The 27,685-nt window shown below is 39.3% G+C and overlaps 1 protein-coding gene across 4 annotated transcripts in view; it reads left to right on the top strand.

Moving 5' to 3' along the window:
* Positions 1 to 27,685, top strand: part of MCTP2 (multiple C2 and transmembrane domain containing 2) — a 237,448-nt gene that overhangs the window by 23,678 nt on the left and 186,085 nt on the right. The gene's annotated exons all lie outside the window — the stretch shown is intronic.

Genomic DNA, 27,685 nt, shown 5'->3' with positions numbered 1-27,685 from the left:
TTTTTTTTTTTTTTTTTTTAAACAAGCATCTTGTGTATTTAACCTTGTCTGGGTTGTTTTATGTTTGTTACCTGATCCTTTTTTTTCTGAAAGAAGAGACACAGTTCTGAAAATAGTCTTTGCCTAAAGGGGAAAAGCAAATTCTTTTCTTAGTATTGTAATTTTTTTTTTCAGCAGGATTTAATTGTTTAGGTGCTCTAGAAACGTTCTCTTCATGTTCTTTTGATCATACAGCCTGTGAGCAGATAGTTTTTGAGCAGACACACCCAATATAAGTTTACATATTTGCTTATAAATTATGTACATGTACTATGTGCTGATATTACATGTATTATTAAACACTCACCAAAATAGAAATTAAACGGACACATTAGATCCGTCTGAATGGAAGTTCCAATATTTTCTTTGCCTGTCCCAGGGTTGTCCCGGACACTCCCTGCGGCATGCTCAGTCCACCCTGGCAGACTCCCCTCCCCACCACCACAGCCTAGAGCACCTCATGGGCTTTGCCAGATCTCCGTAAAAATGCAGCATGAAAAGATGTCCAAAATCTGCATAGGGAGGCTGGAAGGAGAATAATTTGCTGAAGGTTCTGAAATAAGCTCATTGAACTCTTAATTCTTCAACTTCAGAGAGAACGCAGTGGGGAGGGGTTGGGAAGTCCAAGCTGATGTCATAGGAACACTTAGGAAGCTATTTTGTCTATCCCCTTCAGTGCGAGTCTTGATAGGTTTCACTACGGGGGTGTGACTCAACCACTATTTAGGTTGTTATGTAACCTACACGTAGCTCCCTTTCTAAAATCCCCAGTTCTGAATTCCAACAAAGAAACCTGGCCTAAGATTTTCATAGAAGGGATGGTATAATTGTGCTGCTGTTACTTCTAATTGGAAGCCTGGATTGCCCTGTGCTTGAAGTTCTTGCTGGAAGAGGATTTTGTAAAGGGTGCTTTTGGAGTGTCCTGGTTACTTGTGAAGGCTTACTGAAGTCTCTGCTGTAGAAAAGAGTGTATCTGCCCTGATTTGATCACTTGTACCAGTATTGCCATTTATACTTTGTGATTGGGCAGAACAATAGATGATTCTAGTCTAACCCTCACGTACCATAATGCCCTCCTTACTGCTGCATAGTTGGCTCTTTCCAGATTCCATGCATTTGGTGAGGAGCCTTCTCACCTCCCTGTTCTTTATCCTTCTAAACCCTGCTCTTCCCCTTTGGCTAGTCACCAGCTGGGTCATTTGCTTTAAACACACATAAGAATATATGAAAAGATTCTGCCTCCACCTCCTACACTTCATCTGTGAGTCCAGCTTCCATACTGATCATTCCTGTTTATTCTACTCATAGAACTTTGATGTATCCTTCCTGGGGATTCTGGCCCCTGAGCATCTCAGTGGAGAAAATCTCTGCAAAATACCTCTCCAACTCTGAGTCCAGCGGTACTTCCTCCAGAGTGGTATATTCAATTCCAGAATGTTCTCCTGTCTCTTCGCCATTCCTTCCCCAGTCTGCAGTCCACCCCCTGAAGCCATGCCTGCTGTTCAGCTGTGGGTACCATCTCTTGATCACAGGGCACACCCCTCATGGACAAGCTGGCACGCTTCCTAGAGTGACAGCTCCAAGCCTCGTTTTCCTCCCGGCCTCCCATCTCTCATCACAGGTGGAATGGCAGGACTTGCCGGTGGTGGCCAGGTAGTCAGTGGGGTTTCAAATGCCACATTAAGGACTTTCAACTGTTTCCTGCAGACAGTACTGGAACCATTCAAGGGGATTACATCTCTGCAATGCTACTGCTCTGGTGGAGTGGAAGAGAGTTTGCAGAGGAGAGAAGCTTGAGAGAAGAGTCAAGAGGCTCCCAGCTCTCAGTTCCCCTCGGTACCCTGTCTCTCATTCCAATTTCAAAATGGTAATTTCATTGACTACTTTACCACTTGAGTTAGTGGAACAGCCTGGCAGAATGGAAAGCACATAGGCCCTGAGCTAGGCAGCTGTGAGTTTCAATGACAGCCCTGCTACCAAAAACAAGGGGGTGACCCGGGGCAAATTCATTTGAGTTCCTTAATCTGTAGAGATTTTTTAAATTTTTTCATCATCCCTACAGGACTTTATGAGAATTATATAAATTTAATTTGTGGCCTGTAACTCAGTATGAGGGACGTAGTACATACTCAGTGACTGTTACTCACTGTTTATTTACCCCCACCCACCCCTATGAGATGGTCACGCTGAGGTCTGACTTTGAGACATCCAGGCATATGTGGGTGATTCTTCCAGTATTCCAAATATGTCTCTGCTAATCGTTGTAGATAGCATTGGCTGGAGAATGTTAATAAAATATATAGTTTTTCTTTTTTTTTTAAGATTTTATTTATTTATTTGATACAGAGAGAGACAGCGAGAGAGGAAACACAAGCAGGGGGGTGGGAGAGGGACAATCAGGCCTCCCGCTGAGCAGGGAGCCTGATGTGGGGCTCGATCCCAGGACCCTGGGATCATGACCTGAGCTGAAGGCAGATGGTTAGTGACTGAGCCACCCAGGTGCCCCAAGAAATAGTTTTTCTAACTGTAGACGAGGCTGTCAAATAAAATCCCTGCTTGGCTGGTTTTTCTGTCCCTCTGGAATTAATTCATGCTATAGTTCACAGTTTAAAACCAGTGATAAGTTTGTTTCCCATTATATGCAACTTTGGATGGGACATCCTATTTAAACCAGTGTGGTCAACGTGAGGTTGCATTTATTGGAAATTAGATTTATTTCAGGACTTTTGAAAAACATTATAATGATGTTATGTTATATACATTTCTTGTATATACCAGTTAATCTAATTAGGCAACTAATTACTTTTGCAAAACTTTAAGTCAGTGTTTTATTTCCTTTCCCTCTAATTACTGTCATTATACATTGTATTCCAGCAATATAATCTACTATATTCTTTTATTCAGAGTAATGTTGCTTATTTTAAAATTAAAAAAATTAAATTATACTTATGGGGTGCCTGGGAGGCTCAGTCATTAAGCATCTGCCTTCGGCTCCGGTCATGATCCCGGGGTCCTGGGATGAAGCCCCGCGTTAGGCTCCCTGCTCAGTGGGAAGCCTGCTTCTCCCTCTCCCACTCCCCCTGCTTGTGTTCCCTCTCTCGCCGGCTGTCTCTCTCTGTCAAATAAATAAAATCTTGGGGCGCCTGGGTGGCTCAGTCGTTAAGCATCTGCCTTCAGCTCAGGTCATGATCCCAGGGTCCTGGGATTGAGCCCCACATCGGGCTCCCTGCTCCGCTGGGAGCCTGCTTCTTCCTCTACCACTCCCCCCTGCTTGTGTTCCCTCTCTCGCTATCTCTCTCTCTCTCTCTGTCAAATAAATAAATAAAATCTTAAGAAAATAAATAAATAAAATCTTAAAAAAAATTAAATTTACTTAAAAGGCTTTTAGTTGCAGTCACATAAATAATTATAGTGTTATTAAGGACCAGGAAGTGAAACTTCATAATATTTTCATTGTACAATTATCATTAAATACGTTATTCCAGTGTACCCTTTAATATGTATCTTTGCTAACTGAGCTTCATTTGAAAAGAATTGCTGGAAAATTGTAGTTTTTTTTTTTTTAAGATTTTATTTATTTGACAGAGACAGTGAGACAGGGAACACAAGCAAGGGGAGTGTGAGAGGGATAAGCAGGGTTCCCACCGAGCAGGGAGTCTGATGCTGGGCTCGATCCCAGGACTCTGGGATCATGACCAGAGCCGAAGGCAGATGCTTAACGGCTGAGCCACCCAGGCGCCCCTGGAAAATTGTAGTTTTAAGTAGCGTGTCTAGTGTGTGTGTGCATGTGTGTGCGTGCATGTGTGTGTATGTGTTTCCTGATCTGTCTTTCCACAACTTGTAACACGAACTGTTCTTTTGGGTGATCACTAGGAAACTGCTGGAAACATATTGGCCTAGCATCACTAATTAAGATCAGTGATCTCTAAACTCACTCTTAATTTGAACTTTAATTGTGAATGCAACATTTATAGGAGTCATAGCTGCAGTGCTTATGTGTTCAATTTAATATGCATTTAAAATATTTATTGCTCCTCAAAGCATTTTATATATTTATTTATTCTTAAAGATTTTATGCATTTATTTGAGAGGGAGCATGCACGCATGAGTGGGGGATGAGGAGGGGAAGAGGGAGGGGACTCTCAAGCAGACACCCCACTGAGCACGGAGCCTGGAGCCCAGTCGGGGCTTGATATCAGGACCCCGAGATCATGACCTGAGCTGAAATCAAGAGTGAGATGCTTAACTGACTGAGCCACCCCGGCACCCCACATATTATTATTTTAGTTGCAAAATGAATTGGGCATAACATTCCTTTATGGAAAAAAATTCTGGATTATTATTTCATCCTTATAGTACAAAACAGACTCTCGATGTAAAACTTTGTGACTGTAAACCTGTTTCTTAAGCAGGGCAGGACCCATGATGCACTTGGATTTCTGGCTGGATTCTGACTGGACAAAATGTCTATCAAAAGAGATACAGATTGCCTGTTGTTATTCACAGTAGTTATGCTTCACAAAGTCAGGAGGAACATTGAAGGAGTCCTCCTAAAGGAAATACAGAGTTAGGTTCCCGCGAACCTCTGGTCACCTTTTTCTCACCCTATAAATAAATAACCTTGTTTTATGTGCATTTCTGCTCAAAAGCACCTTTATTTAATGTATATCACCGGTTCATTAACATGGAACTCACAGCCAAAAACACCATAACCCATGCCTGAGCAAAGCTTATCTAACGTGTATTTTCCCTATAACACGCATCACAGCCTTCTTGCTTCTGGTATACCAGATAGCGCTTCGGTGCTATGTGTGAGGGCCATTTTAAACAGGAGAATTAATCAGAAAAAGCAAGGAAACTGCAAAAAAGTGGCATCAGATCTCGAGAAGGACACTTGTTTGCAGAATAAGAGCTGAAACAAGGAGGTGGTGTTCAACCTCAGCTGGGACTGTGCGCATGGGCCACTCAGATTTGTTGCCACTCTGCACGTGTTTGTGAATGACCAGGAAAGTGCTGCTGGGGTTGCAAATACATTTTTCAGCAGGCAGATTCACAAATACAAGGAGGATTGACTGTAGTTAGAAGAAAATGATTTCGAGACCGTGTATGCCTTGAGTTGCTCTTTGAGCAGTTAAACCATTCCTTCTCAAGAGCTGAATCTGGGAGAATCTCTGAATCTCTCCTACCTAGAAGGGCTGGATCCTCTTCCCTGGTGCTAACACTTGTGACCTCTTTTAGGTCACCATCCCTCCTGCTTGCACAAGTATGTCACCTTTGCCACCTCTCTATAGTCCTGTAGTTTAGTTTCCCTATCCTGTCACATGCTGTGAGTTTGGAGACGTTACAAGAAAGCAATAATTAAGAGAAGAGCCTGTGGATTCAGTTGGCCTGGGTTCAAATCCTGGCTATACTACTTACTAGCTGCCTGCCCTTGGGCATGGTATTCAAACTCTTGTGCATTGCTTTCTCATCTATCCAATGGCTGTGACAACATTGCCTATCTTGTTATGTTAGTGATTGATGAGAAAATATGCACTTCAGGTATATCAGGTGTTTAAGATGGGTAGCACGTGAGCCCTCAAATATGAGCTATTAATCTATTCAGTTATCCATACTCAACTTCCCTTTCTGTTTTTCTTAAAGATTTGATTATGCATCACCAACAAAACTAGAACCAAAAATAAAATTAAGGAAAAGAAGGGTGCCTGGGTGGCTCAGTCGGTTAAGCATCAGACTCTTGATTTCAGCTCCGGTCATGATTCCACATTCATGGGATTGAGCCCCACATAAGGCTCCACACTCAGAGTGCAGTCTTGGGATTCTCTCTCCTTCTCCCTCTGCTCCTCCCCTGGCTCGCACATGCTCTTTTTCTCTCTCTTTCAAAATAAGTAAATAAAATTTAAAAAAAAAAAAAGAATGAAGGTGAAAGATACTCAAGAATGAAAAGGTGGAGCAGAGATGATGTTAGAAAAAACTATTAGGTTAGGGAGAGAGCAATTCTCATATTGGCCCTGAGTTCTGACCAGTTTCAAAAAAGAAAGGCCTGAGTCTCACTGTATTTTGGGTAAAAGCAATTGTTCAGGAGGTGCACGGCTAATTTTAGGATGGAGCAGTTTTTTTCTCGGTTCTTCTTGGAGCACCTTGCTATTCAGATGCTTGTTAATTCTGATTTGTAGCGTGAGTACGTGTGTGTGTGTGTGTGTGTGTGTGTGTGTGAGTGTCCCTCACCCCGGAGTCTTGGAGATCAGATGTTACCTCACTGAACTTTAGGTCTTCAGGCCTAGCCTCCAGACACGGATTCGGCTGCGATTCTCTCCTTCTGATAAAGTGATTTCCAAAACACTTGTTCTTCCTCCAATTTTATCAGGGATCACAGAGACACAACTCTAAGTGCGGGGAAAGGCATTGGAGCCTTGTATCAAGATAGTGAAGGCGTCAGAGAGGCAGATAAAGGAACTAAGTGCAGTGCGGCTTCTACAAGGGGTTATCTGGACTGGGGGACATCGTGACGGGGGCCCTAAAGCCGTAGTCTCCATGCTTTTGGGCCATGCCCCTCTTTTTTCAAATAGTTTGAAGCACATAGGCCATGTATACACATTTATTTACCTGTCGATTCCATCTACTTAGCTCTGAACTACTGTAATACGTACATTGTCATTTGCATTTAAAGAGATGTTGAACAGGAAGGATGACTGTCCTAAAAGTAAATTGTGGTGATGGCTGCATAACTCAGAAAGTTGACTCAACATTATACAATGACACATGTAAAATGGGTACATTTATTGTATATAAATTACTCCTTTAAGGTAGTTTAAAAAGGGAGGGAATGACACAAAGAGGAAATGAGCAATGTATAAACATTTAGATCCTATCATAAGTATAAAAAAGCTGTTGCTCTCACCCCATGTATTAACAAATGCTCATTTGCACTAAGGGTAATATGATCAGACATGCCATGATTAACGTTTTTAATCACTTCATTGTTTGAGTTTTACAAAAAGCTCATTCTCGGAGTATAATTATGCTCTTTGATGCTTTTGCATATGTTTCGTTATTAGCATTATCTTCAGTCCACAGTTTCTTGGCAAGAATCTTTGTCAGTGCCTAGGTAACATCTGTAGATCTCTTTGGCCAGGGGTGCAGGTGTGCGCACACGCACACCTTAGAGTCGTATGCCACATGCCGTATGACACACACCAGATGATCCCGAGAGCGTGGGGCCCAAGAATTATCTCTCTGGATGGTGAAACCTGCGTTTTTCCCTTAGGGCACCTCCCAGTGGCTGTGATTGGCTGATCTAGGTTTCTTTTTGGCTTTCGATTTCTTCATTACCACCTTTCCCTGTGGGGATTGCGTGCCTATGTTTTTAAAATGGGTGCGTTTGTTATTATAATTTCTCCCCTGTCTCCCCTAGGACTTATGCTTTCCGATGTCCGGGACATTGTTTTGTTCATTGTGACACGCCCAGCGCATTAACTGATTCTTGGCACAAATTCTTGGCTCCATAAATATTGTCCAACAAGCAAATCAATCTATGTCCTAAATTTTAGCGACAATGGATTTTTCTCAATTTTAAGGTAAAGATAAATATAGGTAGAAGTTCTGTTATTCGGTTCCTGCCTACACTGAGGTGCTCACTTTGGAGACCACTGCCTGTCGGTGAGTGGAACGTGAATGGCCTAGAGGGAGTTGGAAAGTGTGGAGACAAGGTGACAGAGCGTGTGTTTCTCTTTGGGCATCTGATGTTTGGGACACCTTACCATTCTTCCCTTATAAAAGGAAAGGAAGGAAAGAATATAATCAGAAAACAGAACAGGTAAATGTAATACCTTTCCAACACAGTGTAAGGCATTTTGGAAATACTGTGCAAAAGGCAGCTGCTGGTGATGTTCGAAGGATTTTAGGATTTGAAGGGTGGCATTGTGACAGATGATTTTTCCACATTGGCATGACTGGCAAGGACCAGGAAGTACTCAGGTGAATTACATCATTTCAATTTGTTTTGCAGAACAGCTTTGTAACTTAATTGAAATCCAGTTTTTTCTTTCTTTTTTTTCCAGATCAGGTTTCTTGAGGTATAATTTACATACTACAGTTTACTTGTTTAGGTATATAGTTGTTTGAATTTGAGACACAGAGACATGGGACCATAATCATGATATAAAAGGTTTCTATCATCCCCCCCAAAGTTCCCTTGTTCTTTCTGTTCCCATCCCGCTGGTCCTAGCACCACTGATCTTCTTCCTGTCCTTGTAGTTTTCCCTTCTCCAGAATGTCATAAAGGATGATGTTACACAGTATATAGCCTTCTGCGTTTGGCTTCTTTTAAGATTTTGAATAAAGTTTCCATAAACATTAATGTGTAGGTCATCCTATGCAAATCCGTTTGAGTTTCTCTTGAGTAAATACCACTAAGTGGGATTTCTGAGCCATGTGGTAATTGCAATTTTAATTGTACAAGAAACCATCAAATGGTTTTCCTAAGTGTCTGTGCCACTTTGCATTCCCGCCAGCAATTCATGAGCGTTCCAGTTGCTCTGTATTCTCGCCAGCACTTTGTGTTGTCAGTTTTGCTTATTTGTTTTTAGTCATTCTAGAAGATAGTTGGTTTAGTTGAAGTGTAATGGGATGATTGGGGTCTTACTTTTCTTTTGTTGTCATTACTCTTTTTCTCGAGCAAGCCTCCCCACCAAGCTTTTTCCCTTCGCTGGTTCCATTTGCATAGACAATAGGATTGATACTTCATTAAATACTGTCCCAGTTCTTTGCCTCTGCCTCATAGTATATGTTGCACTTGCTTTGCTCCTCACTGAATTCTTATCATTAGATTGTAAACTTCTTACAGTCAGGTTCATGCTACTCTGATAAGAGCCAGTAGATACTCAGGTAGCCCTTTTTAAAAATAATTATTTTTAACTTAATTTAATTTAATCATTTATTTGGAAGAGAGAGTGAACAGGAGCAGGGGTAGAGGGAAAAGCAGACTCCCCGCTGAGCAGGGAGCCTGACACAGGGCTTGATCCCAGAACTCTGAGATCCTGACCTGAGCTGAAGGCAGACGCTTAACTGACTGAGCCACCCAGGTGCCCATCACAAAGCCCTTCTATATTGATTTTTTAGGGGATAAGAAAGCATAGAATCAGCCCTGAAAAAATAATTATTAAAAAAAAAGCCCTCTTCATTTTATATCTTTTTGTATATAAGATGTTATGGGAGGATTTTTAGACTTTCCCAGTCCCGAATTGAGGATCAAATGGTGCAACACTGTTATTGATATTATTGTTTAAGCTAATAGTATAAGGACTTTTTAATTGTTCCAGCTACATTAATATATCTTCTTCATTTAGGATCAAGTGCTATTTCTAAAGCGCCCATTGAAATGTCTTCTATTGAAGCAATTAGGCTTGGTTGGGCTTGGTTTCAAATTCTGCCCATTTTCAAGCTCTCTTCAAATTTAGCTGTAAGCATAATTAATGTTTTAGACACATAATAATATAAATTTATCCCTGCAACTTTGGTTATCTTGAGTCACATCTTTTCACAGATTGCAATATGAAGATTTAGGCTTGGTTTCAAATTCTGCTAATTTTCAAGCTCTGATCAATATCATTTGCAAGCATAATTAATATCTTAGGCAGATAATAATACAGATTGATGCCTACAACTTTGAGAATATTGAGTCATATCTTTTTCAATGACTGCCTTATAAAGACTTATTAAAAACTGATGTCTCAGTATTAATTTTCAGTGTTTATATAAGCAGTCTCATGGGGGATATAATAGCTTTAAAAGGACAGAATTGATCAGACTCACATGCATATGATTATGCATTGATGTAGACAGTTTCCTAGTAGTTCTTGCTAGTTTTTCCTTAAGCACATTTTTTTTTTAAAGATTTTATTTATTTGACAGAGAGAGACAGCCAGCGAGAGAGGGAACACAAGCAGGGGGAGTGGGAGAGGAAGAAGCAGGCTTATAGCAGAGGAGCCTGATGTGGGGCTAGATCCCAGAACACGGGGATCACGCCCTGAGCCGAATGCAGACACTTAACCGCTGTGCCACCCAGGCGCCCCACTTAAGCACATTTCAATATACCTAGCATTCAGAAGAAAATCTTCTCACCTGAGTATTTTGCACAGAGCCCATTATATCCTCAGGCCTACAGGCAATTGTTTTATTACTCCAAGGTCTCTCAAGGCCCACCTCTGAACCTGAAGAATATTATGTTGTTCTCTGTCCTGGACGATTGTGTTCCAATGGTGATATTTGACAGTGATACTGTTTTAGAATTTGAGACAAGGGAAAAGGTCTACAATAAATGGTTTTGGTGGAAAAATGGTCAACTGTGAAGTGTTTCATTGTCCATCCATCTTTCCTGTTTGTTTTTTTTTTTTTAATTTTAATGCATCCATCCATCTCAGGAATTTTGTTCCTTTTACCCATTTTCAGCTAGCAGGATAAAACACAGAAGGGAGAGCTAGGTGGTGGAGTGGGCAGGGACTGCATAGCGGTTCTAGCTAGTGGAAGTAGTGACTTTTGAAAACGTGTATGTTTTTGAGGGTCACAGTGACAAGGGGCATTGCTGATGTGTGGGAGGTAGAGGCCAGGGTTAGTAACTGTCATCCTGTAGTGCGTAGGACAGTCCATACAACAAAGAATTGTCCTAATCTAAGTGCCAGTAGGGCCTCCTGTTGAGCAATGCTGAGATAAGCCTGGGATTCAATTTGCAGCTCAAAAGTTGCATTTTCCTCCTTGGTAAAGTTGGAATGAAAATATGTATTTATAAGATTGTTCTGAGCATAGCCGACGATGTATGCAAAACAGTGAACGCAGGACCAGATACGTAGTAGGAACTAGTAAAGAATCATTGGCATTCTTTTTAACCCTCCATTGGCTTCTCAACCCACTCTGAGTAAAACTCTAGGTCCTCACAGTGGCACAGTGGCACACAAAGACCTGCCTGCTCTGACCCCCTGCTCCCCTCTGAAACTCCTTTCCTACCAGTCCCTCCCCTGGCTCTGCACCAATCACCCTGGCCTCCTTCCCGTCTCTCAGTCTTCCCAGAGATCTACCCAGCTCTGGACCTTCTGCTCTTCCGTGGTCTGTCTTCTGTGTGGAAGGTGCTTCCCCCACATGCATCCGCTTGGCTCTCTGCCTCACTGCTTCTGTTCTCTGCCCACCTTATCTAAGGGGGGCTTTCCTGGGGCGCCTGGGTGGCACAGCGGTTGAGCGTCTGCTTTCAGCTCAGGGTGTGATGCCGGCGTTCCGGGATCGAGCCCCACATCAGGCTCCTCTGCTATAAGCCTGCTTCTTCCTCTCCCACTCCCCCTGCTTGTGTTCCCTCTCTCACTGGCTGTCTCTATCTCTGTCAAATAAATAAATAAAATCTTTAAAAAAAAATAAGGGGGGCTTTCCTGATGCATGATGTGAAGGTGGCAGCCTGGCTGTCTGCAGTCACCCTTTCCCCTCGGCTCTTGCTCTTTTTGCCATCACCCAACATATTCAATATATTTTTGCTTGTTGTCTGTCTCTTCCAAGTAGAACATAAGTTTCATGAAAGCAGGGACTCTGTGTTATTCACTGATGGATCCCCGGTGGCTGTAATACCACTAGTGCATAGGTGCCCCAAATATTTATTGAATAAATGAATTAGTAAAAATAACAAAGGAAAAGGGTATGCTGTGGTTGACAATGCTCGGTGTGTACATATGCTGTTTGTGTTTATCATAAAGTTATACTTTCTTCTAGTTCAATCATTTTTAATCCAGGTGATGGAATTAATTGTTTACTAGAGTCTCCCTATCTAAACAATTTTGACAGACATTACAGATGATAGTGGATACCTGGTTGCCTAAGAATTGGATTTCTCTGTTCTCCTCCATCACTTTTTTTTTTTTTAAGATTTTATTTATTTATTTGACAGAGATAGAGACAGCCAGCAAGAGAAGGAACACAAGCAGGGGGAGTGGGAGAGGAAGAAGCAGGCTCATACTGGAGGAGCCTGACATGGGGCTTGATCCCATAACGCCGGGATCACGCCCTGAGCCGAAGGCAGACACTTAACCGCTGTGCCACCCAGGTGCTCCTCCTCCATCACATGTAATTGAGGAAAGCATGTGACTTTTATTTCTATATAAGATGGCCTAAGGGTATGACGATGTGATTTTCTTGGAGTGTATGTTTTTAAATTGGTTGCAAATCTGTAGAAGCCATCAATAAAATTGTCCACAGCGTATTAGAATTGTTGAGTTGTCCTGTCTTCTTGGAGGAGGTGACAATGTTCTTTGGAGAGAGAGTAGGGATTTGCTGCTTCTGTTGACATAGGCTTGGTGTGCGCTTGGGGAGTGCTTTGAAAGCTTCTATTATCAGAGAAACTACTGGCTTGGTGTTTTGAAAGTAGGGCAATGATAAACTGTGTGCGATGTTTATTTAAAAGGTAGGTATTTGTGTGTAAAAGTTTCTTCTTGCTTTTAATAGGTACAGCCATATTTCTGAAAGCTTTCGCTTTGTATTCTGAAATATTTATATTGATTCGGTGGTTGACAGGCATACACAATTTGTTAAACGTGTTCTGTTTCACACCAGAAGTGGCATAAGCAGACATGTCTAAGGCTTCCTTTGTTCTAAATTAATGTCTGTCTTTGGGCTTACCTTTCAGTCACATTTTTAGATCCTAAGATGGCTCCTACAATATGCCGTGTACTCAAGAGGGATTCAATTTTTGCTGGAAATTAATGTCTTCCCCTAGTTCTATCCTTCTGCCAGTAAGGTTCTAAAGATACTTCAGGTGTTCTGCTTCTGTGGGTAATTCCTAGACAAACCTTTAAATGTGATAATGTTAGGCAGGACATTGGAGGTTGGCCAGTTGTTTTGCGATGTACATACTGGGTAGGAGATCAGTGTGTGTGGTTTAATAGGAGGCTGTGAAACTCGTGTGTGAAGGAGTAAATTACTTTCTCTTACATTTGCTGTGTGTTGTTAAGACTATGTTTACTGAACAGTGCTTGAGTTTCAAAATTTGGGTCTGTAGCTCCATGGTAGATAAGAAATACTTTGATAAGGGACTCAAGAAAACTCTGTGTGTGTGTGTGTGTGTGTGTGTGTGTGTATGCACGCACGCACATATGTAGTGGCAAGGGATGGGGAGCAATTTCGTCAAGAGGTAATTATTGATTGAACACTGTAGCCGGAGAAGCATGGACCTTTAGCAAGAGTATTACATCCATCTACCCCTAACCATGATCAAGTGTCCTCAGCTTGACCTACATTCTTCTTCCCCTTCAGCCTAATTTTATCTTTTGCCTTCAGTTTTTCCTTTCCTACAGCCTTCAGAACTTACCCCAGTCTTTCCCCTCCTGCCCCCACGACAAGTCATACTAAGATTACCAGTAAGCTCCGTTGCGCCACATGGATGCTTTCGGGTCTGGTGTTATCTGCAAGCAGCTCTCGATGCTCCTGACCACTTCCTCTATAAAATACCCTTCCTTTGTCTTCTCTGTTTTGGTGTCTAGTCGTCATAAGGTGACACCACACTTTATTTCATCCAATCTGGCTTTATCATTTAATGTCCTTTGCAAGTTTATCGTGCTCTAACAGACTGTTCAGTGCAGGGGTTTCTTAAAGCTCATGCCGTCTTTCCATTTCACACTCTTCTTGGCAAGGTCATCTATTACTATGCCTGCAGTTACCATCATCTGAATGCCAGTGTCTCCAAACTCTTGTCTCTAGACCTGATCTCTCAGCTCCACAGTCATGTACTTAGCTACCAATATAGGTTCTCTAGTGGAACTTCTGAAACACAGAGAAACCAAGACTGATCCCACAGTACGCATTTGTGGGTGAATAGCTCTAGTATTTCTCAGTTGGGCTGGACTCAATCCTCAATCCTCCTTTTCATTCCTTTTATTGAGTCCCATTAACTCAGTATCATTACTGTTGCTCAGTACCTCCCTTCTTTTCTTTACTGATAAAACAAGAAAACAGAAGAATCATGAGAACGTAGATTTAAGCACCACAATCAGCTTCAAATAATTTTTGCATATATAGAACCCAAGAACTGCAGATTGACCGTAAGTTGGGCCATAAAGAAAGCCTCTCTTTGCGGAGGAATGAAAACATATGGATTTTCCTTTCTGACTTAATTCTTAGGAATTAAGCTAGAAGTCAATAACATGAAGATAACCAGACAATCCCATTTCTGTTTTAGAATTAAACACTATGCCTCTAAAAAGCAATCAAAAAAACCAACCAACCAAACAAAAACAACACAACAAAAACTACCCTATAGAAGAACTTAAAATGGAAATTAGGAAGGATTTTGAGTTAAGTGGTAATGAAAATATGACACATCAAAACTTGTTTGATGCAACTCATTCAGTGCTCAGAGGGAAATTTGTAGCATTAAATAGATAAATAAGAGAATAGTACAGTCCAAAAATCAGTATCTAGTTTTCTGTCAAGAAATTAAAAAAAAAAAAAAAAAAGAACAGCAAATCAAACTCAAAGGGTATAAAGAAGTAAAAAATAAGAACAGGAATCAATAAATAAAATCAAAAAAGAAAAGTTAGCTTTAGAAAAGTTAGTAAACTAATAAACCCTTTGTGAGACTGATCAGGAAAAACAGTATAGAATATATTGCCAATATCTGGTTACCTGTTGAATTGGAAGCCCCGTTGAGTGCAGAAAGGAAAAAGAATAGATATTTTAGAAAAGATGAAACAAAACTGTCATCATTTGAAAATAATTTAGTGGTCTACTGAAGACCAGAATTATAATTTATAGACAAATTATTAGAATTAATAAATGACCTCAACAAGATGGTAGGAATTAGAATCCATGTATAAAAGTCAATTATTTTCCTCTATACTAGCTACTGAAAATGAAAATACAGTAAAAATATCAATAGCTATAAAACTATGAGGTACCTAGAAATTAATTTGGCAAAATATGCGCAAGTTGCCTACTATGAAAATTTAAATATTTATATATATATAAATATATAAATATATTATACATTATATTTATATATTTATATTTATATATAACTGATGAACAATTGAAGCCTGTTACAAGTTACAGGTACCATATAATTCAGTGATCATACTACTTGGTATTTACCCAAACCAGCTGAAAATTTATGTTTGCACAAATGTTTACAACAACTTTATTCATAATTGCCATAGATTTGAAGCAACCAAAATGTCCTTCAACAGCTGAATTGATAAACAAACTATAGGACATCCATATAATGAAATATTATTCAGCAAGAAAAATAAATGAGCTATCTATCAAGCCACAAAAAGGTACGAAGGAAATGTAAATAAATATTACTTAGTGCAGAAAGCCAGTTTGAAAAGTCTGTGTGATGTATGTTTCCAACTATATGACATTTTGGAAAAGGCAAAACTGTAGAGATGGTGAAAAGATCAGTGGTTGCCAGGGCTTCAGGGGGAGGGGAGGAGGAATGAGTAGGTGGAGCAGAAGGAATTTTTAAAGCAGTGAAACTATTCTGTATGATACTATAATGGTGGATTCATGACATTATGCATCTGTCCAAACTCAGAAATGTACAATACAAAGAGTGAACCCGAGGGTAAATTATGGACTTGAATTAATAATAATATGTCAGTAATAATTCATCAGTTGTAACAAATGTACCACATTAATGGCAGATGGCAATAATTAGAGAAATTTTGTTGAGGAGAAGAGGGGATATATGGGAACGCTCATACTTTTGTGCAGTTATTGTGTATACCTAATGCTGTTCTAAAAAATACAGTCTATTACAAAAAAAAAAAAGACATAGAAAGTAACCATATTCATGGCTAGGAAGATAACAATGTCTTGAACCTGTCATCAGATTAATTTGTAAAGCAACTGCCAACCAAAGTGTTCACCACTTTTATTTGAGATTGGGGGTATTAGATGAATAAATGGATTCTAAAATTTATATGGAAGAGCAGAGAGAAAAGAAACCAATCTGATGGGGGCGCCTGGGTGGCACAGCGGTTAAGCGTCTGCCTTCGACTCAGGGCGTGATCCCGGTGTTATGGGATCGAGCCCCACATCAGGCTCCTCTGCTATGAGCCTGCTTCTTCCTCTCCCACTCCCCCTGCTTGTGTTCCCTCTCTCGCTGGCTGTCTCTCTCTCTCTGTCAAATAAATAAATAAAATCTTTAAAAAAAAGAAAAAGAAAGAAACCAATCTGATGAACCACAACAAGTTGTGAACCTTACCCAGCTAGATATCAAACCTGTAGTGATTAATTATGTGATATTGCACAGGTCTCAATAACCAGGTACAGACCTTATATACGGAAATTATACACCTGATAGAGATGGCTTTGTACATCACTGAGAGGTAGGATAGGTTTCATTAATAAAAAGGTTCCTTGAAATTTGATTATGTACATAGATAAGAAAAAAAATCTCACCCCCTCTCTAAAACCATAAGTAAACAATTTAGGATAGAACAAATGACTATGAAATGCAAAACTTCAGAGCTCTTCCAGGAAAATATATGCACATATATTAGTGATCCTGAGGATTTTTAAACCATAGCCACCACATACATGCCACACACACAAACACAACACTCAGAGAAAAAAATATTGATAAAGTGAACTCATCAAAATTTTTTCAAATGTGAATCTTGACACCACATACATTTTTTAAAAAGCTACGTACTGGGAGGAGAGTTTTGCAGCTGAAAGTGCTAAGGAAGCATTATCAAAATTTTAAAAGCACTGTTTCCAATAAGAGAAAACAGAGCTATCAACCCAATAGAATAATGGGTCCGCTTTCACAATTTCAGATTGGCAAATATTGAAAAAAAAATCTTGCAATAGTAGGTACAGGCAAAGACGTTGCACAACAGAACTTATTGGCTGATGTCAGGTATATTAATTAATATATCTACTGCGGAAAACAGTTTGGCAATACCTAGCTAGTCAAGTTTAGGATACACATCACCTACAAGTCAACAATTCAACTCTGAGATAGGGTGTTTCTCAATGAGGCTCTGTTAACTCGGGCAGGACAAGTCTCTCTTGTAAGACACCTTTCATATCTCTGAGTTGCACCCACCGTGTATGAGTTATGTCCCCTACCGTGGTCATTAAAGCAACCATTCTTCACATGTTTCTAACCACTTTGAGTGGGGCAGTCCAGAGCTGATGGAAAAAACTCTGGGAAAAACTAACATTAGCACCAGTAGACAAATCTAAGACTAGCTTTTAAAGTCTGTTTAGCTCTGTTTTTAGTAGTAAAATAGAGTAAGCGTCTTAAGTATCCAGCTGCAGGAAAATTAATAAATTATAGCACCTTCTCACAACAGAACATTATACCACCTTTAAAATGACTTTAATAAAGTTACATTTATCATTGTGGATACAGTTCCTGAAGGTAATGTTGATTGAAAAGCACAGAATAATATACTACTTATATAAAACATATAATAAATTGAGTTTATAATCTTGAAAAATAGTACTGTGTTTATTCTTGAATAATATATAACACACTACATGAATACAGTAAATGCAGTTTTAGAATATTGATTACTTCCAGCCGAGCACAATGGGAAAGTCATCAGAGAGGAGCACACAGAAAATGTAATTGTATTTAAATTTTTATTCCATAAGGTGTGTCACTAGTATGTTCCTGTCCTGTAATTTTCTATACACACTGAAGAAATCCAAGTATAAAAGAACAGCAACAGGAGTGGATGTGGGAATACATAACCAAGGCTGAGAATGTTTGAATAGAGCTAATCCAGAGATCTGAGAATTATTGCAGACCGAGTAGAATGAAAAATGTCAGGCAGGCCAATATGTATGTTCAGAGGGCTTTACAACTATTTGGAACAGGAAAAACGAGGAAAGATTAGAGAAGACCTCATGGAGGGTAAATATGGTGATAAAGTGTTGGAGCATGTTTGCAAAGCACTTTGATGGATTTGATCTCCCTGGATCCTACCGAGGGATATGGTGATAAAACAAAAGACATAAGTAGGAAAAGAAGTCCATGGTACTTGACATAGGGGTAAGTTACTACTTAGCTTTTTTACTTGACTTAATTTCTTTAGGTGCAGTTAAAGTGAGATATAGCATGCTGAAGAAATTTACATTTATGGTCTCCAAGAGCCAGTGTTTATACTCTTGTAATGACTATAAAGAATTAGAGAGCTGCTAGAATTCGAGACTGAGATTATTTAGTTAAAGAGATATGGTAGAAAGCATTAGGAAGAACAATGGCCTACATGGTCTCTGTGTTCCCTGATAACACTGAGATATCCTGAAAGGTATCCAACATGAAGCTGCCTTAATTTTATTGCCAGTGCACCACCTTTCCCCAGAAAGTTGGGTTACTTCTTCTCAGCTGTTAGGTGTCTGGTTCTTCTTGGAAGTTTCTGTATGCCGCTCACAGTTAAGCCTGACCTGTAGATTACCGCAGATTTGATCAACTTGTTCTCATCTCTCAACCTTCCTTGAAGACCCATCAGTTTATTCCTTAAGTTGAGCTTCCTATCTGTTCTGGATGGTGTTTTTAAAATTTCAATGCTGTTATAAGAGTTTGCTCTTCTTTTCCATCTCCTCTCCCTCTCCCCCCTCCTCCTCCTTCTTCCCTGTTTCATTTTCTTTCAACTCTTGGTAAGAAACGAATCAGAATAATTCAGAATATTTCCACTTCTTCCAAATCCTTCCATTTTGGCAACTTAGGCTAAATAGCGCATTCAAGTTCCGACTGGGGGTCCCTACGACCGCTCCCAGATTTGGTGGCTCTTTAGGAGAACTCACAGGTATCAGTATTTGGACATACAACTATGCTTTACTCTAGGAGAGGATACAAAACAAAATCAACAAAGAGAAAAGTACACAGGAAGTCTGGAGGAAACTGGCACAAGCTTCCCAGTAGAATCAGATAGGATATATTTAATCCCTCTAGCAATGAATTGTGACAACACTTGTGATAACGTTGTCTACCAGGGATGCCCATTAGAGAATTTTTTTTTTAAAGATTTTATTTATTTATTCAACAGAGATAGAGACAGCCAGCGAGAGAGGGAACACAAGCAGGTGGAGTGGAGAGGAAGAAGCAGGCTCCCAGCGGAGGAGCCTGATGTGGGGCTTGATCCCGTAACACCGGGATCACGCCCTGAGCCGAAGGCAGACGCCCAACCGCTGTGCCACCCAGGCACCCCTAGAGAATTTTTTTCTATTGGGTTTTTATTGGGAACTGGTCATATAGATACCCTCTGCCTAGCACGGACCAAAATTCCAGTGTCTTAGGAGGAAAGCAGGTATTCAGCATAAATTGTTTGCATGTACAATTTAAGCACAGTGAGTCACTCTGACTCTCACAATGAGTCCTTGTGATTTAGGGTGATTGGAAATCTTCCAAAATCTTAGGTTCCCAGATACCAGCCAAGGACTAACCTTGCAAGCAGGATTAAGAGGTCAGCAATCTCAGACCTGCTAATTGTGCTTTTCTGCACAATTATTTTATTCTTTTGTTGAATGGAATGTTAACTAGTCAGGACTTGTTTAAAAATCATGTATACCTTTTGTTAAACTCATTCTGGTCATTTCAGAGAGTGTGGTTATCCTATCAGAGGTTGGAATAAGAACGTTAAGTTCAGAGATCTGAATGCTTCAGAAACCTCAACCCTTTCTCCTTTCCTCCAATCATCTCCAAGCCGAGTATGAATTATAAATGACTGATAGAGGAGCAATTCTGGGACCTTTTTCTATAGATGAGACTTTAAGAGACTAGTGGTGGGGCAGAGTATGGCGTTAACCAGAGGAGACAGGAACTGCTTCTCTGTTAATGCATTTTGTTTCTTTCCAAGAACGTATATAGTGGGATTAAAAAATGCATCCAGTCCTTTTGGTTGATCTTAATTTTGGAGGGGTTTCTGTCCCTACGTTATATTTAATAATATGTCTAATATGTAGAATGATCTCTTCTCCCTCAGTTGGATTGCAAATTCAGTAGCACGTTGAATGGTTGATTGGGAAGCTGCATTTTTAGGAGAAAAGAGCCACATTTATTTTAAAAGCAGATGCATTTTCTGTTTTTTATATGAAACTGATCTGGAGAGACCTTTCTATTAAGGATAGTCTCCTTTAGATGATGTTTTTATGGTAGGGAAGTTGTTTCTACTACGAGCACAATTAAATATAGTCAGATGTAGAGTCTTATCCCTGTTCTATCAGGATGCTAAATAATCCTGCCATAGAATGTCATTTGCCTTTATGCTTTCCCATAGGATGAGTGTACGCCATCAGATTTTCACTTAAATTTTCTTTCCCTCGCGTTGTAATAGGATGTGATATGAAATTTTCTTTCTACTCTTGATAAAAAAAATATCTTAGGGGCGCCTGGGTGGCACAGCGGTTAAGCGTCTGCCTTCGGCTCAGGGCGTGATCCTGGCGTTATGGGATCGAGCCCCACATCAGGCTCCTCTGCTAGGAGCCTGTTTCTTCCTCTCCCACTCCCCCTGCCTGTGTTCCCTCTCTCGCTGGCTGTCTCTATCTCTGTCAAATAAATAAAATAAAAAAATCTTAAAAAAATATCTTAATGATTAACTACAAAGATAGTAATGACATATTCTTACTAGTCGTAACTACTTGCTCTGTCATTTGATATTTAGATGGTGAAAACAAGCCCTTTTCTTCGTATTTATGCTAAAGGAGAACTTTGAGAAGCACAGTCTCCATCAGCGTTACTGAATAGTATGCATAGTAATCACTTAGGCTGTTGTCATTCTCGGACCTCTTTCCTCCTTTGTGTTTCTTATTCACACAGTGGTTGTGGGCATGTTCAATCAGATACTTCGGGGCTGGCATTTAAAAGGTTTGCTGTTCTTTTTCCATTTGGCCAATTGCGAGCTGGGGAGGATGTCTGGGTTAAAACCATAATAAATGAAACTCCCATTAGGCTTCTTGGCTTGGGGCCGCTTCCTGTAAAGACTTTATCCTGCCGTCAGTGGTTAGAAGAAGCAGAATGTTCTTTTCGCTCAATAAATGAAAGCTGAAGTTGGCCAGGTTGGGTAGCAAAGGTGTCTCGTTTTGTGAAGAGATTCTGCTTCTAGTGCTGATGCTTGGGTCACATTTTAACTTGGAACTCTTTGGATGTTGTGATGATAACCTGTGGACGTATGTCCTAGGAGAAAATGGAACAAATATGTCTAAATTTGTTGTTTAATATTCTTTGAGGTGAGGAAAAGTGAATATTGAGATAGTTAGATTATCTCACCAACTTTTTCTTCAAACCTAACTGTTCCTTGAATTTATTCTTTCTTTAAACTTTTCTTTATTCAGAGGAATGCATCGTTGATTGGAGGGATAATGTTTTCAAGCATCGAAGAGACCGCAGTCCAACAGTGTATTAGGTTTATGCGCCCCTTTAAGGACACTTTTCTTCTGGGCACATATTTTAGTATTTATATGTTTGCAGTTCTGTACATCTCGTTCTGTACTACTTGCACACCTGGGGAAATTATGGTCAGGATGATTTTGCAAAACTCACTAAGGGAGTTCAGGTTTCAGGCAAAATGGAATAAAACCACTCTAACCTTTCCCCCCCTCTGAACACAAATATGAAGCCAGGGTGAAATGCTTGGTGAAGCTAGTTGAGCTCTCTGAAAAGTAAATATCAGCATGTAGATGAGGGAAAACACCAAAATCTAAATACCGCTGAACTCAAGGTGAGTTTACCATTTTCCCCTCTCTGCTAATCCCCCTGCCCAAATTCAGTGCAGTCTACAGTCTAGGAGTCAGTGTTTCGGGGCACCCAGCTGGCTGTCTATAGAACATGCGACTCTTGATCTTGGGGTTGTGAGTTCAAACCCCATGTTGGGCATGGAGCCTACTTAAAATTTAAACAACAAAAACAAAATCTAGGAGTCAGTTTTGGAAGCAGACAGAGAAAGAGCCAAGAGACACCCTCTAGTTCTGGCTCAAGCGATAGAAAAGAGAAGCCCCAAAGTTCATAGAGAGGGGAGAAATCCCTCATCTTTTTATCTCGCTTCTCTCTGTTTTGTCATGCCCTGGCAATCTTGTGGGAAAGGCAATAGCCACAGAAGCAGCTGGCAGTGGGAAACAGCAGGAGCCAAAGCAGTGAGTGAAGGGGGTGTTCTTCCTATTTTGTGAAGCTGCAATTGTGAGGGCGGGGCTAAATCATTGCTTTCTTTTCTTTTCCTTTTATTTATTTAATTTGTTTGCTTTAATCTGTCTCAATCCTCCCACTCCTCTGGTGGCATCACAGAAGTGAGTTGTTTCTGATTAGAGGATTGAAAAGGGGAGTTCCAGGGTCCCAGAGAGTATCAAGGGAGACAGCTGAGAGGAAGGACTCAGGAAATGATTCCATAAAGTTTGTAAATGTCTGAACTCACTACAACATGCATATTCATGCATCTGATCATGATTAGCATACCATCTACTTTGAGAATGAAGTTACTGAGACATTGTAACTTCTACAGGTGTGCACCCAGGGCAGACTTGAATGGCCCTTCCTAGCTTTTGAAAACGATACTGATATCAGTCCATGTGGGTTGGAATTTGTGGTGAGAAGGTAATCAAATCAAATGCCTGGCAAAACAATAATATTGACATTCTCCATGGATTTAAATAAGGCACAAGATTTTATAAGGATATTCAGAATGTCTAGGATGTAATCCATGTTGGAATATAAAGGACTGCAAAATTCTCAAATCACATGGGAAAAGACAATGGATGACAATGAAAATATGACTTTAAAGCAGCTGTTATAAAAATGCTCCAGTGAATATTCATGAATTCTGAAATAAAAGGCAAATTGAAATGTACCTGTAAATAAATAGGAGATATGAAGTGGAAACAAATGGAAATTTTAGAACTGAAAAATACAATAGTCTCTCCACCTTGCCCTCTCCTACCCACCTCCAAATTTTCTTACTATATAAAGTCAGTAACAAAATGGAGATGACAGAGGAAAGAACCAGTAATCCTGAAAGTAAACCAATAAAAAGTGTGAACAAAGGAGAGGAGAATGATTGAAAAATATTGAATAGAGACCCTCAGACTGTTGGACAATAACAAAAGATATTATGTTTATATTATTGGAGTCCCAGAAGGAAAAGAGAAAGAATGTGGCTAAGAAGTATTCTAAGAAATAATGGCTACAAACTTTCCAAGTTCGACAAAAGATATAACCTTATAGAGTCAAGAAGCTAAGCTAGCCCAAACAAGATAAACCCAAAGGAATACCCACCCAGGCATATAATAACTGCTTAAAACTGAGGGCAAAATCTTGAAAGCAGTCAGAGAAAAAGTGACACCTTATCTATAGGAGACAGTGATTCAAATGACAGATTTCTCAGCAGAAATCATGGAAGCCAGAGGAAATGTCCTACCATTTTTAAAGTCCTGAAAGAAAAGTACGGAGTCCAGGATTCAATGAAAATATCCTTGAATGTGAAATGAAGATCTTCTCATATCAGGTAAAACCAAGAGAATTTGGAGTCAACAGACTTGTTATAAAATAACTAGGTGAGGAAATTTTTTAGACTGATGGGAACTGTTATGAGAAATTTGGAATATTAAGAATGGAGGAAATGGTAAATATAATATGCCATTCTTCTCTTCTTGAATTATTTAAAATATGGTCCATGATTGAAATCAAATTAAAACCTTGTCTGATAGGAGTTTTATAAAAAGAAATATAGTCAAAATCACAATTGATGAATTAAAATGAACACTAAAAAAAGCAAAGGAAGGAAGGAATAGCAAGGAACAAAAACAGAAGAATAAAAAACAGTGGAAACAAATACATTGGGAAACCTTCCTATAATACAAACATATCAAATATTACGTTAAATGTAAATGGTCTAAACAAACCAACTAAAAGATAGAGACTGTCATATTGGATTTAAACAACAAGAAGATATCACAATTATAAACATGTATCCAAATAATGACAAAACTTCAAAATACAGAAGCAAAACCTGAGAGAACTAAAGGAGAAATATACAAATTCACAATTATAATTGAGAGAGCCAGCACTCCTCTCTAGGTAATACTAGTAGAAAGAAGATCGAGAGTGTAGAAGAATTGAACCATCAACCAACTAGATCTAATAAACATTTATATAACACTCCATTAAATGCTAATTGACTAATATTTCTAAATGAATATAGAAACAATCCTTTTTAGCATATTTTCAAGTTAAGCTATGAGATGTGAATTAAATAATGTATCTGTGTCTTGCTAATGTGAAATAAAAGTTTGTGTTTCGAACAACATTTTAAAAAGCAGGAAAAAGTGGTAAAATATTTTCAAAGCTAGAATGACTCAGTGTGAAGTAAGTGAAATAATAATTTAAAAACTAGTTAACATTATCTTAAATATTTACTCTGTGCCAAGCACTGTTCTGAGCAATTAATATAGACTAATTCATTCAATCCTCATAAGAGGCCAATGAGGTAGTTATGGTTAAGCTCTGTAAAATTCAAGTAATAATTAGATACAGAGCTCTTGAATAAATTAAGATATCAAAATTGGAAATTATGACAACGGTATCAATAATGATAAAAAACAGCTTTTCTTGACTGAATACTTTCTCTGCATTTGACACTGTGCCTTACGCTTTGTCTCATTTTGTTTGTACACTAGATATTATAATCCCCATTGGATAGATGAGGACATTGAGGCTTAGTACAATGACTTGCCCCTAATAGTACATCTAAGTAAAATGTAGCAAAGCAAAATTCCAACCCATGGAGTCTGTCTCTGGAACCCAAGCTCTTCATCTCTGCATTACCTTCTGAAGATACCCATTCCATCCTGGAAGAAGGGCTTGCCTATACTGGTGGTCCTCCAGTGATCCAGCAAAAGCTGTACTCTCACCGTCCTGCTCCTCAAAAGGCAGTGACTTCCCAATGACTAAATATCCTGTCCTAGAGTAAGACAGGGCTGGGTACAAATGCTTGGAGTCCTTGATTTTAGAAAATGTGTTTTCTTGTGGCTCTTGGCCTATTTTATCCTCAGGCAAACACGGCAATGTAAGTACAGGCCAGGTCAGAATTACCTGACCCTACTGTTCTTTTTTGTATTGGAAAGATCTATTATGAGCTATTTGACACATGGAGCAAGGTTTATTTCTCCAAATTTGATTTTTTTGGATTAAACCCCTAAGGCCTCCAGATAATTATCTTTTTAAAAAAATCATTAGTTTTCATTATTATAAGTGTACTCTTTAATCCTTATCCCCTATTCTCCCCATCTACCCACCCACCGCCCCTCTGGTAACAATCAGTTTGTTCTCTTGGTTTCTTTGTCTCTCCTTCCTTTGATCATTTGTTTCCTAAATTGCACATATGAATGAGATCATATGGTATTTGTCTTTTTCTGACATATTTCACTTAGCATTGTACTCTCTAGCTCTATCTATGTTTTTGCAAATGGCAAGATTTCCTTCTTTTTTATGGCTGAATATTACATTATGTGCGCACACGTGTGTGTGTGTGTATCTTCAGCCATTCATCTATTTTTAAAAAGATTTTATTTATTTGACAGAGAGAGAGAGAGAGAGAGAGAGACAGCGGGAGAGGGAACACAAGCAGGGGAAGTGGGAAGGGAGAAGCAAGTTTCCTGCCGATCAGGGAGCCTGACATGGGGCTCGATCCTGGACTCTGGGATCATGATCTGAGCCGAAGGTGGATGCCTAATGACTGAGCCACCCAGGCACCCCCCATTCATCTCTTGATGGACATTTGGGCTGCTTCCATAGTTTGGCTATTACAAGTAATGCTTCAATAAACATAAGGGTGCATGTATCCCATTGAATTAGTGTTTTGTATTCTTTAGGTAAATACCCAGTAGTGCAATTCCTGGATCAAAGGATAGATCTATTTTTAATTTTTTAGGAACCTCCATGCTGTTTTCCACAGTGGCTGTATCAATTTGCATTCCTACCAACAGTGCATGAGGGTTCCTTTTTCTCCACATCGTTGCCAATACTTGTTGTTTCTTGTGTTTTTGATTTTAGCCGTTCTGACAGGTGTGAGGTGATATATCATTGTAGTTTTGACTTGCATGGCCCAGATGATGAGTGATGTTGCGTATCTTTTCATGTGTCTTTGGCCATCTGGGTATCTTTGGAGAAATGTCTGTTCATGTCTTCTGCCCATTTTTAATTGGATTATTTGTTTTCTGGGTAATGAGTTATATAAGTTCTTTATATATTTTGGATACTAACCCTTTATCAGATATGTCATTTTCAAATATCTTCTCCCATTCAGCAGGTTACCTTTTAGTTTTGTTGATTGTTTCCTTCACTGTGCAGAAGACTTTTATTTTGACATAGTCCCAGTAGTTTATTTTTGCTTTTATTTCCCTGGCCTCAGGTGACATAGCTAGAAAAATGTTGCTATGGCCAATGTCAAAAAGATTACTGCCTGTGCTCTCTTCTAGGATTTTTATGGTTTCGGGTCTCACATTCAGGTCTTTAATCCATTTTGAGTTTATTTTTGTGGATGGTGAAAGAAACTGGTCGATTTAATTCTTTTGCATCCAGATTTGACTTTGATTTGATCCCTAATGAGTCCAGTCTGTAATATGTCAAATTACCTCCTTTCCTGCATAGCATTTAATGCTCTGTATAATTACATATGTATTTGTGAAGCATTCCTGTCATTCAACCCAACTGTTTGTGGGAAACACTTTCAATCATACATTCTCAAGCTAAAGCTCTGAAGCTTGCATTTCTTGAGATTTCCCTTATAGTTTTGTCATTTTTTCTGACTTGGTACATTGGAACAAGAACAGACCTTTCACTTCCATAAATGCTTTTCTCTTTAGGCAACCTTATTTTACTATGAAGTTTTAAGGTATCAGGTGGAATTTTTGTTGACATGAGTATGTGTTTGTCCTTCAAAATGCACCTGTCATACTGGAAAGGAAGGTGTTAAGTTTAAAGCAGGGATTGGCCAACTGCACTCTGCTGCATTTTTGTAAATAAAATTTTATTGGAATATGGCCACACTCACACAGATGTTGTCCAGGTCTCCTTTGGTGCCAAAACAGAAGAATTGAGTAATTATCACACACCATGTGGCCTGTAAAGTCTAAAATATTTACAACTGGTTTCATAGAGAAACTCTTTGCCTACCCTGGTTCAGACATTGAAAGGCATCGGTTATTTGATCATACTGGTTAAAGATGCTGTTATTATGGTAGTTTTAGCTCTGCTTTCCCTGGAGAGGACATAAGAAAGTAGTCTTTTTTACCCCAAGTTTTATTCAGGAAACAAACAAATATTATATGTGTAGAAATTACATGTATATATACATGTATATGTGTGTGTGTATCTATATCTATATCTATATCTATATCTATATCTATATTTATATCTATATCTATATCTATATATTTTTTTAGGGTATACAACATGACAATTTAGTTATATATGCATTGTGAAATGAGTACCACAATCAAGTTAATTAACATATCCATCACCTCACATAGTTACAATTTGTGTGTGTATGTGGTGAGAGCATAGAAGATCTACTTGCTTAGCAAACTTCAGCTATACATGGCTATTATTAAAAACAAAGCAAGAGATCACAAGTTTTGGGGAGAATGTGGAAGGAAGAGAGCCCTTATGCACTGT

The sequence above is a fragment of the Ursus maritimus genome, unplaced genomic scaffold (genome assembly GCF_017311325.1).
Source record: "Ursus maritimus isolate PB19 unplaced genomic scaffold, ASM1731132v1 scaffold_27, whole genome shotgun sequence".
NCBI classification, from domain to species: domain Eukaryota; kingdom Metazoa; phylum Chordata; class Mammalia; order Carnivora; family Ursidae; genus Ursus; species Ursus maritimus.
This window is presented reverse-complemented; position numbering and strand designations above follow the sequence as displayed.